The sequence below is a fragment of the Engraulis encrasicolus genome, unplaced genomic scaffold, assembly GCF_034702125.1.
Source record: "Engraulis encrasicolus isolate BLACKSEA-1 unplaced genomic scaffold, IST_EnEncr_1.0 scaffold_36_np1212, whole genome shotgun sequence".
In the NCBI taxonomy this organism is placed as follows: Eukaryota; Metazoa; Chordata; class Actinopteri; order Clupeiformes; family Engraulidae; genus Engraulis; species Engraulis encrasicolus.
In genome coordinates, this window is record NW_026945665.1 from 877,520 (window position 1) to 892,500 (window position 14,981).

Genomic DNA, 14,981 nt, shown 5'->3' on the forward strand with positions numbered 1-14,981 from the left:
TGATTGGGAAGTTATTCTGACCGGTCACCTGAGTAGCAAACCCTTCAGCTCTGTCGGTCCTCCATTCTTTATCACATATTTTCCCCTTGGAAATCCAACTTTGAGAATGCTCTTAGTTTCGTTATGAAATCCACTTGTAGCAGTCAAAGTGAACAAGCTAGCCAACAACACCAACTGACTGTATTGTGAACTTCAGATTCGCTATGACGTAACTGTCCAGCAAGACTCAACACCAGAAGGAGTCTGCGGCCAGGCTACTCCTCGCCTCACCATTGTATCTTTCAGTGGGCGTTATGCCAAAGCGTCCAGAGTAAAGAAATGATAATCACACGTAGAAAATATTTAAAAAATATCAGGAAATGAGGGCACACCATACATACTTCTATTAAGTGTATAAAAACGTTTAATACAATATTACCAGGTTGCATTCACAGAACGAGCAACATGGCGCATGCGCGCAAACTTGTTAACGAGGGATTGCGCAATCCGGGGTGAGGCCAGTTCAGAGTTGGCCCAAATTCAGCGTATTCGGAGCAATTTGACATGAAATGGGCAAATATTACGATTTTGGCCACGGAAATGATTGAAAATGAGTGAAACTGTTTAAATACTGCTCAAATGGTAGTTATGGTGCAGATGCTCGAAAACAATAGCTGTTATTGTTACTATTATTCACATTAACTGCATCTCATCATTCTCATCTGGAGTTGGTGAGGCCGTGCCTCCCCTGTCGTATTGGAGTGCACGTGCCTGACAGACACCCACACACACACACCCACACACACACAGATACATACACAAACACACACACACACACACACACACACACACACACACACACACACACACACACACACACACACACACACACACACACACACACACACACACACACACACACGCACGCACACACACACACACACACACACACACACACACACAGAGAGAGAGAGTACACATCGAAACATAACATAGCCGGTGAGCCATAGGCTGCCATCACACACACATTTTACATTACACTGACATTTTACATTACACTGACATTTTATTTGGTCACATTTGTATTATCTGGAATGTTTTGCAATAGTATAAGCAACTGTAAATCCTGAAACAAAAACTTGAGGGTGGGGTGGGGATTATAACTGTTAACCATGAGCATGAAGTTATTTGTCACACAAACTCGGGTACTTGTAATACTTGTTCTATATTGAAATGTGGCTCCTTCATAAATAATGTGTTGTTCTCTCTCCTCCTTCTGTAGGTTGTTGTCTGATGAGGCAGAGAAAGCCTGTGAGTATCTGACTTCAGTTGTGGGTAGAAACCCCTTACTCCTGACAGAGCTGGACCTGGATAAGAAGATACCAGGAGACTCAGGAGTGAGGCAGATCTGTGCTCTACTGGAGGATTCACACTGCAGAATCCAGACACTGAAGTTGGTGGTTTAATGTGTTTCTGTGTTTATACATGTTGTGATTAAAAGTAGGGTTAGTTTAGAACAGATATAATACGAGTGCTCGGCATACAGTAAGCACATACAGTATTTGGCATGGTAGCTGGTCTTTTGGTTCTTGGCTAAAAAAAAAGATTTAAGTGTAATGATTTCAGCTTACACTTTATAATGGCTTGAAAAGCATAACCAGTAATGAAATGGAGTCTGTGTAGTCAGGGGAGGAGGCGGGATCATTTGAAAGTTTTGCATGACAAGTGTAAGAGGGATTGAAGCTCTGTAAAGGGTGTCATCCCTACATTTTTACAGTTCTGCACACTACAAGTTTTGGTTGTGTGTGTGTTTGTGTGCATGCGTGTTGCGTCCGTGCACAAGTAAGTGAGTAAGAGAGAGAGAGAGAGAGAGAGAGAGAGAGAGAGAGAGAGAGAGAGAGAGAGAGAGAGAGAGAGAGAGCTCTCACACTTACACAACCAATACAAATGTTAAATGTGTGCACTGAGACATGGAAAATGTATTAAGTAAGAGTGATATTAAACAGCAATAACCTCTTGTAACAATATTTAGCAGCAATAAACTCTTTCCCTCCAGGTTGTCAGGCTGTGGTGTAACAGGAGAAGGATATGATGCTCTGGCCTCAGCTCTCAAATCAAACCCTTCACACCTGGAGGAGCTGGACCTGAGAGGAAACGACCCTCGACATGCTGAACTGAAGCTCCTCACTGATTTACTGCAGGATCCTGCCTGTAAACTACAGAGACTAAGGCAAGGCCATTTTACATTCTAATAGGAATAAGAAATATCACAGCATCTCTTAGCTCAGAGCAGCTTCCAATTATACAGTTAGTTTGATTGAAAGGCTGTAGTGCATAGTTGATTGGCTGTTGATGTAGACAAATCAATGATATCAGTGGCCTATATAAACCTGCTTGTGGGTCATCATGCTGAATTCAAGTTCAGTTTACTTTACGTCCACGCTCTTGTTCTGATGTATCTGAGGGACACATTATAATGGTCTATCAATCCACTAAAAAACAGAAAATGCCAAAAAAAAAAAAAAAAACAGAAAGTAAAAGTAACATAACAATACTTCTTTTTAACTTCCTTTGCAGACTGTTGACTACTGATGCAGCAGATGAAGCTCTTGTGTATCTGACTTCAGTTCTGGGTGGAAACCCCTTACTCCTGACAGAGCTGGACCTGAGAGGGAAGATATCAGGAGACTCAGGAGTGAAGCAGTTCTGTGCTCTACTGGAGGATTCACACTGCAGAGTCAAGACACTCTGGTTAGTGATTTAATGTGTTTTTGTTCTGTTTATTTATGAAGTAGTTAGTATGTTAAGTATGATTGTTGTGTTTACAAAGTTGTGACTTGTTATTATCTGAATTATATTGTGTTTATTATTTACTGGTTTGCATGTAATATTGCTATGCTTGGTAAGCATGTATTTGACATGGTAGCTGGCCTTGGTGTACAGTATGCATGTATTTGGCATGGTAACTGGCCTTGTTGTACAGCATGTATTTGGCCTGGTAGCTGGCCTTGGTGTACAGTACAGCATGTATTTGGCATGGTATCTGGCCTTGTTGTACAGCATGTATTTGGCATCCTACGTTCTAGGTTAGGTTAGGGATGGAGTTTGAACTATGCAATAATGACAGGTTAGGGTTAGGGATGGGGGGGGGTAGAGAGATAGAGAGATGGGGGGGGGGGGGCAGATAATAATAATGACAGGTTAGGGTTAGGGATGGGGTTTGGTCTATGCAATAATGACAGGTTAGGATTATGGATGGAGTTTGAACTATGCAATAATGACAGGTTAGGGTTAGGGTTGGGTTTAGGCCTATCCACATTAACTTTCTTCTGTGACCTGGGGAATATGCTCTCCTGAGAAGCAGACGAGGTAAGATGACAGCTGCCAATCACCACAGGAAGATGAAACTGGTGTAGTGTTCATGACAATATCACTAATATGCGGATGGATGAGAGTCTATATTGGCTGGTTATTACAGATGGATGAGAGTCTATATTGGCTGGTTATTACAGATGGATGAGAGTCTATATTGGTACAGATGGATGAGAGTCTATATTGGCTGGTTATTACAGATGGATGAGAGTCTATATTGGCTGGTTATTACAGATGGATGAGAGTCTATATTGGCTGGTTATTACAGATGGATGAGAGTCTATATTGGCTGGTTATTACAGATGGATGAGAGTCTATATTGGTACAGATGGATGAGAGTCTATATTGGCTGGTTATTACAGATGGATGAGAGTCTATATTGGCTGGTTATTACAGATGGATGAGAGTCTATATTGGCTGGTTATTACAGATGGATGAGAGTCTTTATTGGCTGGTTATTACAGATGGATGAGAGTCTATATTGGCTGGTTATTACAGATGGATGAGAGTCTATATTGGCTGGTTATTACTGATGGATGAGAGTTTATATTGGCTGGTTATTACTGATGGATGAGAGTTTATATTGGCTGGTTATTACAGATGGATGAGAGTCTATATTGGCTGGTTATTACAGATGGATGAGAGTCTATATTGGCTGGTTATTACAGATGGATGAGAGTCTATATTGGCAAGTTATTATAGATGGATGAGAGTCTATATTGGCTGGTTATTACAGATGGATGAGAGTTTATATTGGCTGGTTATTACTGATGGATGAGAGTCTATATTGGCTGGTTATTGTGGATCACTGTAGTGTGTCCAGCTGCATTATTACAATCATTCATCTCATTACCACACAGTAATAAAGTAACAGATACAGAAAGCTGCCCATCGTGTGTGTGTGTGTGTGTGTGTGTGTGTGTGTGTGTGTGTGTGTGTGTGTGTGTGTGTGGTGTGTGGTGTGTGTGTGTGTGTGTGTGTGTATGTATGTGTGTGAGTGTGTGTGTGTGTGTGTGTGTGTGTGTGTGTGTGTGTGTGTGTGTGTGTGTGTGTGTGTGTGTGTGTGTGTGTGTGTGTGTGTGTGTGTGTGTGTGTGTGTGTGTGTGTGTGTGTGTGTCTGGCAAAGAGTAATGACGGAGAGAGAAGTCACTGAAATATGTGAAACATCCACAAACAGAGGAGAGAGAGAGAGAGAGAGAGAGAGAGAATGTTGGTGTGTGTGTGTGTGTGTGTGTGTGTGTGTGTGTGTGTGTGTGTGAAGTGTGTGTGTGTGTGTGTGTGTGTGTGTGTGTGTGTGTGTGTGTGTGTGTGTGTGGGCGTGTGTGTGTTTAAGTGTGTGTGTGTGTGTGTGTATGACGAACAATTGCTCTTCTGCATTACTCAGTTCTCGCCCCCCCCCCCTCTGTCCTCTATCTCTCCATCCCCCCCATCTCTCTCTCTCTCTCACCACCCTCTCTGCCCCCCCATCTCTCTATCTCTCTACCCCCCCATCTCTCTATCCCCCCATCTCTCTCTCTCTCTCTCCTCTCTCTCTCTCTCTCTCTCTCTCTCTCTCCTCTCTCTCTCTCTCCCTCTCTCTCTCCCTCTCTCCTCTCTCTCTCTCTCCCTCTCTCTCCAGGCTTGGTGGCTGCAGTATAACAGCAGAGGGCTGTGCTGCGCTGGTCTCAGCTCTATCATCAAACCCATCACACCTGACAGAGCTGCATCTGTGGGGTAATAAACTAGGAGACTCTGGTGTGCAGCAGATCTCTACTCTACTCAGGAATCCACACTGTAAACTACAGACACTGGGGTAAATAAAGACTGTGTGATGCAGTGTGTGTGTGTGTGTGTGTGTGTGTGTGTGTGTGTGTGTGTGTGTGTGTGTGTGTGTGTGTGTGTGTGTGTGTGTGTGTGTGTGTGTGTGTGTGTGTGTGTGTGTGTGCAAACCACAATATCAAGACATAGAATAAAAAACCTCATATATAGCTTAAAGCAGTGGAGACAATACATTGTACAAGAACCGGGGGGAGGGGGTGGGGGGTAGGGTTGGGTAGCAGAAAGAACCAGAGGACGCGTTGAAGATTGAGGAGAGGGATGAGCACTGGATAGCTTATCACCCCACTCTGAGCCATAACTCAACCGTCCCAAGAACGGCCTTGCACTGTCCCAAAACAAGTGAAAAACATCTCCAGGTGCCAGTGGTAATTGGGAGGGAGGCAGAGAGTCCAGACGTTGCTTGTCCTCCAAGGAGAGATAAGAGTCCTGACCTTAGTCAGGTCGCTGCAGCTGGGGCGCCAAAGCAAAATAAGATTTATGTTTAGGTTATGCAGACATTCCTTTTCTATTCTGCAGTAATTCTCATGTGACTGGCCACACGTTTCACATACAGTTGAATTTCGAGCAACCTAGCTTCCAAGTCGATCGATTCCATCTGGCGATCGTGCGCGACAAGTCCATCAATGCGGCGATCAATCGCTTCAAGGTGGCGATGTCCGGCCACAACCACTTCAGTCAATTTGTCCATCTGGCGCTGACCCGCCACAAAACCCTCCAAAGCGCGATTCACGACCACATTCTGTGCTCGAATCTCACTGCCCACCCGATCAATTGAGCCGGACAGCCTGGGGCCCCTAATGGCTGCCCATACCTTTGAGCAAATGCGGTACAGCAGTCCCAAGGATAATCCAATTCCCAAGGAACTTGCCACCAAGTAGCCGAAAGTGTAGACATCTTCTACGTCCTCAATGTCGATATATCGGGCCGATATTTGCCTTTATTAAGTGTATCGGCATCGGCCAATACGCATGCGGTTTTGGCCGATACGCCCACCCCGAGATTTTACAGACGGGCAGCTCTGTGTTGCTGGCAGACCCGCAATGCACGCAGCTGCGTCACTCCTCCCCCTCATGGAGTAAAGTAAACAGCCTTGCAGGCTGCCACTAGGCGAGTACATCTACAAGCGGATTCCAAAAAAGTTGGGACACTTTGTATTTTGTGTATAAAATCAAAAGGCTGGCATTTTCAAAACATCCAATATGTTAATAAGGTAGAACATTATGTACAGACAACATACAGTATATCACGAAAGTGAATACACCCCTCACAGTTTTGCAGATTTTTGAGTATATCTTTTCATAGGAAAGCATTACAGAAATGTAACTTTGACACAATGATTAGTGACCTTTTAACAACATATTTAAGCGCTTAAATTTCTTGTTCACTCAGAAAAAAACAAAATACAGCCATTAATGTTTGAACATGTACTCACAAAAGTGAGTACACCCCAGATTAAAATCCGGTACAGAAGGGGCTATGTTGGCTCGAATCGTCTCGAAATGAAACGAAATGAAAAGGGATGACAAGGGAGGTCATCAGTGTGCGTTTCAACCTTTCTTTGCATTGAACTTTTACATTTTGAGTCTGCATCTGGCTTAAATAGATTGGTGTGAGATTTGAATGCAATCCTATGGAGAATATCATGATCTGCTTCAGTAGTCACAGTGCATGTTGACATGTATGTTTCTTTTAGGTGTATTTCAGATTGCCAATGTTGACAGCATTCATGCATCCCCAAACCATGCCAGTCCCACTACCATGCTTGGCTTATGAGAGGATACACCTTTTTTGTAGAACTCACTTGTTTACCACCACACATGCTTGACACCATCTAAAGCAAATTTGTTTATCTTGGTCTCAAGAGAGATGAACAGACCAAGGATATGAATCACTGGAACCATGTTGTGTGATCTGAAGAGACCAAGATAAACAAAGCATACAAAGCGTCCTCTCTCCCGGCCTTTGGCAAATCAGACCATGCCGCTGTCATGCTGCTACCGAAGTATAAACAACGACTTCGTCGAGAGGCTCCTTCCACGAGAGAGGTTAGCCGCTGGTCAGATCATTCAGAAGCTTTGCTTCAAGATGCGCTGGCTGATGTGGATTGGGACATGTTTAGGGAGAGCTCCGACAGCATAGACGAATTCACTGACGTGGTGACGTGCTTCATCTCAGAACTGGCCTCTAACATCATTCCCACGGTAACTGTGAAAATCTACCCAAATCAGAAGCCATGGGTCGACAGATCTATTCGTGAAGCCCTGAACGCACGAACAACTGCGTATAACGAATGTCTTTTATCTGGAAATATGGCGCCATATAAATCAACTTGTTATGAGCTCAGAAAAGCAGTGAAGCTGGCCAAGAAAAGATATCGAGAGAAAGTTGAGTTGAATCTGAGTAACAACGACAGTAGAAGTGTATGGCAGGGGTTGAAAATGATCACTGATTATAAAAGACCCCCTCTCACCATGGCTGCGGACTCAACGCTGGTCAACGAGCTCAACGCATTCTATGCGCGCTTTGAGGTCAGTGACGACGAGCGCACTCACAGTAACGCACGTGTTTTTAACAGCGCAAGTGATGCAATTGATGTACACACCGGTGTTTGTCCTCTACCATCAGTGTCTATGCACGATGTTAGAAGAGTACTTAAGCAAGTAAACGGCAGAAAGGCAGCTGGGCCAGATGGTATTCCTGGAAGGTTGTTAAAATCTTGTGCTGATCAACTTGCTCCTGTCTTCACAACAATATTCAATCTGTCCTTAGCCAGCTCCACTGTTCCCAATTGTTTTAAAAGGTCAACTATCATACCCGTACCCAAAAAGGCCAATCCAAGCTGTTTGAATGACTACCGCCCCATTGCTTTAACATCTGTTGTAATGAAGTGCTTTGAGAAGCTTGTTAAAAATATAATCTGCTCTTCTGTCCCTGGCTCATTAGACCCCCTTCAATTTGCCTATCGTGAAAATAGGAGCACTGATGATGCCATCTCCCATGTCCTTCACACCACCCTTTCTCACCTGGATAAAGGACAGGGCAACTATGCAAGACTACTATTCATTGACTACAGCTCAGCATTTAATACCATCGTGCCCTCAAAACTAGTATCCAAGCTGAAAAACATTGGACTTTGTCATTCTCTATGTGCATGGATACTCAACTTCTTGTCAAACAGACCTCAGGCAGTGAAGATTGGCAACTGCTCCTCTAGCATAATCTCCCTCAACATCGGCGCGCCGCAAGGTTGCGTTCTCAGCCCTCTGTTGTACTCCCTTTATACCCATGACTGCTCAGCTATCCAAAGCTCCAATTCCATCGTGAAATTTGCAGATGACACAGTGGTGGTAGGACTCATCTCCAACAACGATGAAACAGCCTACCTAAATGAGGTTGAGATGTTGTCATCCTGGTGTGCAGAGAACAGTTTAGAGCTCAACGTCACCAAAACCAAAGAACTTGTGGTGGACTACAGAAGAGGAAAAGATCAGAAGAACTATGCTCAACTGGAAATCTTTGGTACCCCTGTGGAAAGAGTGAGCTGTTTCAAGTATCTAGGCGTCAACATTTCTGAAGATCTGTCTTGGTCACCTCACATCACCACCGTAGTGAAAAAGGCCAGGCAGCGTCTATACCACCTCAGGAGGCTAAGGAAGTTCAGAATTCCATCAGACATGCAGAAGTCCTTCTATTCTGCCACAATTGAGTCAGTAATTACAGGAAGCATTACAACATGGTATGGCAACTGCACAGCTCAGGACAAGATAGCCCTGCACAGAGTAGTGCATGCTGCAGAAAAAATCACTGGCGCCATCCTTCCAGGGCTGCAAGATGTATATGCAAGAAGGACAAAGACACGAGCACAAAGGATTATGAAAGACACATTTCATCCTAGTCACTCCATGTTTGAAAGGCTGCCCTCAGGGAAACGACTACGTTCCATAAGATGTAGAACAGAGAGACTGCGTAAGAGTTTTTTTCCTCAAGCCATCCGCTTTTTGAATTACGACAATAACTATTTTTAATTATTTTTTATTTTTTATTTATTTTATTATTTTCATTTTTTACCATCCAACACAGCACTGAGCAGTTGCAACCCCCATTTCACTGCCAATTGTGCTTGCACAAGGAAGCATGTGACAAATAAACATCTTGAATCTTGAATCTGAATCTCTACCGGATTTTAATCTGGGGTGTACTCACTTTTGTGAGTACATGTTCAAACATTAATGGCTGTATTTTGTTTTTTTCTGAGTGAACAAGAAATTTAAGCGCTTAAATATGTTGTTAAAAGGTCACTAATCAGTGTGTCAAAGTTACATTTCTGTAATGCTTTCCTATGAAAAGATATACTCAAAAATCTGCAAAACTGTGAGGGGTGTATTCACTTTCGTGATATACTGTATCGGTTGTTTAAGTCGAGTAGAATTATTGTTTTGAGGTAATTATGTGATAATTTAAAATTTGACCCATGCAACAAATCTCAAAAAAGTTGGGACAGGGCCAAAACATGTTGTAATAGTTGGATAATTCTAAAAATTACACAAGGAAGAATATTTTGAAAGGAACTATATTGACTGCCAACATAAATGCACAAATAAAATACCATCACAGGGGGGCTGTGGCACTCAGAAGCGATGATTTAGAGGGACTTATTACTTATCTATTACACAGAAAGATTGAATTATCAAAATTGCAGACATATAAGGCCTATTTCCGCAATATAGAATTATGTGTAATCATTGCACGAGTTATGAGATCATGACATACTCGTGGTAAATAAGCAAACTATGACACTCCAACAATGACAGCTCTCGAAAAAATGACCATAAACACAACACTTGATTAATGCACATGATGCAGACATTAAACAGTGTTGCATGCGGAAAATCTTATTCTATGGACCTAGGAGACATGTGAAACGGTCCTCTGATTACAGAATGGAAAATATTTAATCCTTTTTGAAAATTATGGAGTCATGCACCCTCCAGGTTATATAGAAAATGAATACTTCAGCTTGATTTAGTGGTCAGTCTGAAAGACAGCATATATTATGGTAAGGGGGTGCAGAGGTGACTTGGTTAGGGTCTTCTTACTCATGTAGAGCATTAACATGAATGTTGAATGATACATACAGACTTTAAACAGCAAACATAGCTACCAAGGCATTATATTTTGGAGCACCGCCTTTAGATATTGCCCCATAATGGTGGCAAATTTCAATCTCTACTATGTTCCAACAGTGTGGTTCCATCATAGGAGTAAACAGGTCACAAAATTGTTTTCTTGCAGCCAGGATATGCCATATATTAAGCATAACAAAAAGGCAAACAAGTTGAAGAACACACCAATCAGTTGAGCTGCTGAAATCATGTCTCGCATATTAAAAATATCAAATTTTGAATAAAATTATGCCATCAGTCAAAGTATTTAACTGTTCAGTCTCATCCCTTGTGTTGTGTTTAGTCTTATCCAATAAAAAAAACATTTTATTGGCCCTGTCCCAACTTTTTTGGGATTTGTTGCCAGGGTGAAATTTTAAATGATCACATAATTACCTCAAAACAATAATTCTGCTCGACTTTAACAACTGATATGTTGTCTGTACATAATGCTCTACCTTATTAACATATTAGATGTTTTGAAAATGCCAGCATTTTGATTTTATTCACAAAATACAAAGTGTCCCAACTTTTTTGGAATCCGCTTTGTATGCAAAAAAAAGACCTAACCCCCAAAAAAATGGATACAAAAGGTTTTTCAACTGATTTTGTTACCTCCAAGTGTCCTTAATAACATACTAAAAATCTAGGAAAATCTGACTTCAGGAAAGGTGTAATTTTCAAGATCAAAGTTTTTTAAAATAAAGGTTACTACATGATAATTACATTGGCATGAACTAACATGTTTTCAGGATCTGTTTGTTTGGAGTGCTGTTTGGGTGGAAAAAGACACTACTGCTATGATAATATCCATGTGCTGTTTGTCAGGGCACATCATCAGTGATGAATCATGGTGTCACTAAGTATTTTGGGTCTTTCAGCAGCTGAACAGAATAGGCAGGAGCCTATACTTACACAGGACATGTGTAAGTAGAGGGCAAGGTGAAACGGTTGGTACTGGAGACAGACAATGTCCTGAAAGGACATAGGGCTTTAGCATAGCTTTCGGGTAAGCCAGAGTAGGGCCTGTTGTAGCTTCATAGGCAAGGGTCAGGGCCTTGTATTCAATTAGGGCATGAAAAAGAGGACATGACTGGGAAACTGAGGCTATGTGGTCAGAGAATGATAGATGGTCATCAACAATGACACCTAGATTTCTTGTGGCCTTATTTGAGGCAACAGTAGCAGAATCCATATTGAGCTCGATATCATGGCAACCTAAATCTTTGGCTGGGATCACCAGCAGTGCATTTGGGCGAGGCTCAACTGAAGGTTGCATTCCTTCATACTTGTGGATAGTTCAGAGAGGCAAGCGGAAATGTGTGTGACCGTGGAGTCATCTGGCACAAAGTAACTGTGCTTCATCGGTGTAACAGTAGTATGAGAAGCTGTGAGAACAGATAACATGGCCCAGTGATGTGGTGTACATGGCAAATAGGAGTCCCAGCACCAGCCCTTAGGACACCTCTGTGGAGAGGCTATGATTTGAGGACAGCTGACCTTGCCCTTGATACATGCTAAGAATGATACCACCAGACTCAAAGAATGTCTGGAAGAAATTGAGACACATAAAACTCAATTATTTATCTAAGAGAGATGTTAAATAATCATGTTTTGAAAAAAACGTGCTAGCTGGTGTGTCTGCACAAAGATTTTTAGATTTACTACAAAACAAAAAGAGATGTCCATAATCTCTTCTGAAGATATCTTCTGGCTTACTAGAAACAAAATAAAAGAGTAATTTTGAGCTTGGCTTTTTCAGATTTTGAGGTTTTGCATTTTGAAATTTAATGCATATTTAATTAGATATAGTCCAATTACCATATTAAAACATAACATTTCAGAAAACTTGCAATACATTTTTTTCTCACAAATATGTGAGTAATCACCGGATTAAGTTTCATGGTGATATCGGCAAGCTAAATATTTTGGCCTATTCACCTGGAGTGTCTCTTGACCCTTATAATAAGCCTATGGCAGCCATGTTGAAAAAAACTCGTTTCCCAAAGTCAGATTTTACTAGATTTTTAGTATGTCATTTAGCAGGTCCAATAGTAATAGAATCCATAAAAAAAACCTTTTGTATCAATTTTTTTGGGGTTAAACCCTAAATGTACTCGCCTACACAAAGTTTTAGACTTTCAGATGCATCCTGTTTTAATGTGGACACTGAATGACAAGGCATGTGCATGTAATAGGCTTTAAAGTGGTAGTTCGCTATTTTTGACGTTAAACCCTGTTTGTGTGACTTCTGGGGTGAAGTAGAGATGTTCTCATCACAATTTTGACATTTGGTGCTGAACGGAGCATTTGGGTATCCAAGACTGCAGCCCCCCCACCTTTACATTGACTCCAATGAAGCACTCAAGCAATCGATCATAAAATGGCATTAAACTTTCGTTTGCAGAGACATGAAACTCACCGAGTGGTCAGAGGTGGGCAGCGATGCGTTGGCTCGAAAATCACCGCGAAATACGCTTCCAGAGAAGATATATTCATTATTGTCCGTCTTCATTGATTGTATTGGTTTGCTAGTATTACTCCGCGCGACCGGAAATGGGGGTGCGTTTGTTTACCTTACTATCTATGGTTTGTATGCAAGCTGTAGTTTTTTTTAGCCAGTCCCGCTCAAAGATAGCCGTTCTACCTCGTTCCTTGATGTCTACACAAACAACACACTATCGCTACCTACTGGCTGGATGTCTACTGCTATTCAACAGTGTCTGGGGAAAAATAGGTCCGCCAAATGCTAAACAACAGTTAGAAGGCATATTTCGCTGCAATTTTCGGGTCAATTTATCGCTGTCTACCACTGACCACACGGTGAGTTCCATGTCTTCTCAAACAAAAGTTTAATGCCATTTTATAATCGATTGCTTGAGTGCTCTATTTGAGTCAATGTAAAGGTGGGGGGGCTGCAGTCTTGGATACCCAAATGCTCCGTTCAGCACCAAATGTCAAAATTGTGATGAGAACATCTCTACTTCACCCCAGAAGTCACACAAACAGGGCTTAATGTCTAAAATAGCGAACTACCACTTTAAGGGAGAATGTTTCAGCTCCATCCATTTTCTGTACTGATTTTTATTCCCTGGTTCATTGTTCAGTCAATAATCACCACCATTTGCCATCTTTTACCTACCGTTGTAACTGAGTGTCTACCGGCATATGTTTCAGTGTCTAATTTCCACCGCCTTTCAAAACACGCATTTCATACCGTCATTCATTTATCAACTTCAATCTGTTTTAGCGACATCTAATAGGTAGCAAACATCACTTGCAAACTGGCTAAATTAAAATATTGTAAAACATTTACTGTAGCATTCAACTCACCAGCATACAGACTGCATAATGCAGCCATCTCGTTGAGCAACCAACCAGCTCTTCCAACGAGGGTAAACTACTGTTTTTATTTCCCTGGTTCATTGTTCGGTCATTTATCACCCCCAATTGCCATAACTCTTACCTAGCATTGTAACGAGTGCCTTCCAGCATGTTTCAGTGTAAATTTCCACCGCGACTCTAAACGCGCATTTCGTAGCGTCATTCATTTATCAACATCCATGTTTAGCGATCTCTAATGAGTAACAAACATCACTTGCAAACTGGCTATTTCAATTCATAAAAGTTTATTTGGTTAGAAATACTGTGTAAAACAGCTCTATAACATTTTACAGACCAGGTCACCGGCATGCTGCCACTTCCTCATTCAGCAACAAGTGAATGTTCCAATCTGAGTAAAATAGAGGGGTGTCCGCCGTTTGTCGGACCAAACCATTTTGAACAGGGGTGTTTTTACTGGTGGGATTCTTTGCAATGTATTTTATAATATGAAAATAAGAAAATGGTTTTACTTGTCTATGTGTTTTGTTTGCATTTCTTTGGTTTGTTATTTTGGGCTTTTGTTTGTTAGTTGATTTAATTTATTTTGTGAAAGGCCCTAGAAAATCAAGTACACCTATACAGGTGAAAAAATAGGCATACTGTGGAGTAGCGGATGCTTCTCCTGCCAGGATAACGTTTGCGGTTGGAGTGTTGGTGGTTGAAGGGTTGAAGTAACGCAAGTTGGAACTCAGATGTATCAAAAATATATGGCCATTTTTATTCTCACCACGACAGAAAGAAAACGTGCACGAGGGCAACATAAACTGAAGACTTCTCGACATCAAAAACACGAAATCAAACTGCAATGCCCAAACAGCGATACTTCAAACAAAACTCTGCTTACTCTAGTTTACAGCAGGTTTTTTTTACATGACACATTTTGAAGACAGCTTCTGCCAGTAATCACAGCTGCTTCTCTGTTCCTAACTCTCCCAAACCCCATCTAACACTGGGATTTAGTACACCCTTCAATACGGGCAAACAATTATTCAATCAACATCTCAATTGGTCCACACATCTAGACCTTCTCAGAATCAGCTGCAGGTTAACGCAATGCAATTGACTTAACAAAAACACAAAAACAGTTGCCCTCTGCACATATCCCACAACCCCGAGATCAGACACAAAATATACAGCTACCAAATGAAAATAAAATACATTTTACACATCCCTCCAAACAATCTTCTCCCCAAAGTCACCGATGGAAATTGTCCTGCTGAAGCGGTGCGCGCTTCCGCCTCGCAGTGAGACTTTGAGTGACGTGCG

General features: G+C 41.8%; 1 pseudogene; it reads left to right on the forward strand.

Annotated features, from left to right (window-relative positions):
* Positions 1-14,981, forward strand: part of LOC134443786 (NACHT, LRR and PYD domains-containing protein 12-like) — a 31,657-nt pseudogene that overhangs the window by 13,837 nt on the left and 2,839 nt on the right.